Genomic DNA, 3,501 nt, shown 5'->3' with positions numbered 1-3,501 from the left:
TGAATATATTGATTGTTATTGAAAAAGTCCTTCTATTTCTCTTCTCTATTTCTCTGACAGGAAAATGTAACAGTCAGAAATTGCATCCTTCCTACCAGCTCTGAAAGAACATGAATTTAACTCCAGAACTTGGACACGTTGCAAATCTAAATAGGGAACTACAGTTCCTTGTGTTATCCAAATGTGTAGTGCAGTGTGCAAGTGTATGACCTGCCACTGCAGTGCCAAGGCTGGTTTGCCTGTCATCATCTTTTTAAAAGCAGCAGTATATGGGCTGAATCCAAAGCAGCATGGCCAGCAAGGTGAGGGAGGGGATTCTGCCCCTCTACTCTGCTCTGGTGACACCCCACCTGGAGTCCTTCATCCAGCTCTGGAGCCCTCAGCACAGGGAAGACATGGACCTGTTGGAGCGGGTCCAGCGGAGGCCACCAATATGATCAGAGGGTTGGAACACCTCTCCTGTGGGGACAGGCTGAGAATAGAATCAGCCAGGAGAATAGAAGGCTCTGGGGAGACCTTATTGCAGCCTTTCAGTACTTAAAGGGGGCTTATAAGAAAGATGGGGACAGACTTTTTAGCAGGGCCTGTTGCAACAGGACAAGGGGTAATGGTTTTAAACTAAAAGAGGGTAGATTTCGACTAGATCTAAGGAAGGAATTTTTCCCAATGAGAGTGGTGAAACATGGGCACCAGAGAGGTGGTAGATGTCCCATCCCTGGAAACATTCAAGGTCAGGTTGGATGGGGCTCTGAGCAACCTGATCCAGTTGAAGATGTCCCTGCTCACTGCAAGGGGGTTGGACTAGATGACCTTTAAAGGCCCCTTCCAACCCAAATTATTCTGTGATTCTATGATACTATGATTCTATGATATTCACGCAGTCCTCGAAGGGTGGGAGGACCAGCCATTCAGTGTTACAAGGCTCAAATTCTTCCTTTAAATGAGAATTTAAAATTTAAAAATTGGAATCAAGTTTTCCAGATGGGACAGTGGAGCACAGAATGAGGAGTATTTTTACCTTGAATACCTCGTTATGTTCATTGGGAATTGGGAGCTAATCTGTGACCAGAAAATAGCGGACAAAGCAAAATTGTAATCACTGGAAACTAAATATGTTGGAAACTTAGAGAAAGAAGTGTCAAATACTAGGTTAATTCACATTGTCAATTCAATAGGATTCAAATGGCAAGGTGGAGTGGGAATACAAAGAGACTGCTGTACTTTCCAAGGCAGACGCAAGCCATCAAAAGTTGACCTTTGGTTCTACCACATAGTGCTGCCAAAATGCATCAGCTCTCTCCTAATATATTCACACCACTCCCATCTCCATCATGTGCCCAATCTGCAAGGACAGTCCTGCCAGGAGCAAGCAGTTATCATTCTTCAGAAGAAACCTCACTTTTTGGGTGCATGATATTTGATACTGACAACCCAATTTTCAGAGATTTGAGAGGCATGTCTAGGTAAATTCCAATTCTGGAAATAGGTATTAAATAGCTAAAGTTAGGAGTCCAATGATGAAGGCATCCAAAGGTAGATATGTTCTCCATTCATTTCTGAGTCTTCCTAGTTAGGATGTTTGTTAGTACAGGGTTAAGATATATGTATTTTTTTGTTATTGGCATCCATCTACTATCAGCTGAGCAGAAACCAACATTTTTTTACATACTTCAGCCATCAGTCATCCTCCAGATTAAATTTTCGGTCATTTTTTCATCAAATCTATACTTGAGTCAATGATCTAGAAATGAAAAGTACCAAGTACCTCAAACTGTCAAATCTAGCCAGTTCACAAATTCCACTCATAAAAAAGGCACAAAACATTAACTAGAGTGGACAAGTGATGAATTGCTGCATTCTTTTCCTGTTTAAAAAATGGAATTTGTCAATGCAGTGGCCTTTGATGTGAGTGATAGCTATAACAGCCCACGTATACTTTCTATATGATAACATTTACCTCCTCTTCCCAAGCAGGCTAAGAATGACAATATCATTAATAATGCATTTACTGTTAAAGTTTAGAAAGTAATACTAGACATACATTTAAAAAAACAGAAAAAATCCCTTTATCTTCCAGTTTTCATCTGCTTAAATTATGATATAATCTTTATTCTGTAATTATGAAAATATAAATTGAGAAAACACCTAGTTCTGGGATTATGAAAGCTGAAGGTCTGAAATAAAAGTGAAATAAAGAGATTTACTAAGCAAATGGGATACAAATACATGAGTTATGAAAAGACAGAGGAGAAAGGCAGCAAACAACAAGAAGAAAGGACAACCAAGGTGGAACTGAGGCACAGCCCAGGAAACCTGACAAAGAAAAGAAAATGGACTGTTTAATGTTATTTATTATAAATGCCTAGTTTGAAAGAGATTATACTTTCTCTCTCTGCAACTTTTTCGATGGGGGCCTTAATTTATGCCAGAAGACAACCTAACTACAGGTCTACACAAACACAGGATGATAACTGTGATTTCAATACTATGTAGAGCTTTAGAGAATATTCTGAAGAACATTGGGACAAACCGTAATGCAGGCTTAGCAGGGATATATGGTGCTCAACTCATCTGACGGGTTTTAGGTGTAGCTCCAGAATATTAAAAAAGAATCTAAGCAGCATATAGTTTGCCATAGTAGGGACCAATGTCACCGGCCACCAGGACCTCTCTCAGTGCTTGCCCTATTTCCCTGCCGTGGTAACTGTCCCTGTGCTTCCAAGTGCTCTGAAGGGTCCTGCGTGTTCCTGATACCCATACATGTACAAACATATACACTTCAAGGCTTGTAACAGCACACTAAAGAAGGCACTTTGTGAAGTGAGAAGTACAGAAGCTGAGAGGATGGCACCATTGAAAGCATGCGCGCTCACATCCATAGGCATAAAGTAAGGATTTGGTGGAAAGGGAAAGAATACAAAGATGCCACTAACCCTGTCAGATGAACCAACAGGACCCATATTACCGGTTGTTCTGTTTTCCTGCTGGACCTTGCAGCACCATGAACTTCCCTTCCCTTCTCCTCATATTTCTTCACTAGAGTCAGATCTAGTCTTTGCTGAGAAATGAGGAGAATTGGTCCCTTCCAAAGTGGACATCCTATGAGAGCCAGAGACCTAAGCAGTGGCCTTTGGACTTGCTCTTCGCACCCAGCTACAGATGGTAGGAACCAGAGGTTCCCAGCTTGTTCTTTCAAAAAACACTTTCCATAGTACAGACAGCAAAGGTCAATATTACCTTATCCACAAAAGTTTTTTGACACACCTTGGCAAATTGTTTGTGATCAGGATCTTATATAGAAATTATTCTGAAATATGAAATCCTTTCTGTTCATGCTGTAATCCTCAGTACTTAGCATTTTATAGAACATTTTTATACCTATATTTGTGTCTGAGTACAACTTTACTACCTCTAACCTTTGTGAAAAGATAGATGAGCAGACACAGCCTCGGATGCCAGCTGCTCACTAGTGTATAAATGATTGATCAGTGTATAAACCTG

This window comes from Phaethon lepturus, unplaced genomic scaffold, assembly GCF_000687285.1.
Source record: "Phaethon lepturus isolate BGI_N335 unplaced genomic scaffold, ASM68728v1 scaffold20471, whole genome shotgun sequence".
Taxonomy (NCBI): domain Eukaryota; kingdom Metazoa; phylum Chordata; class Aves; order Phaethontiformes; family Phaethontidae; genus Phaethon; species Phaethon lepturus.
The sequence above is the reverse complement of the archived record's forward strand: the minus strand, read 5'-3'. Positions refer to the sequence as shown.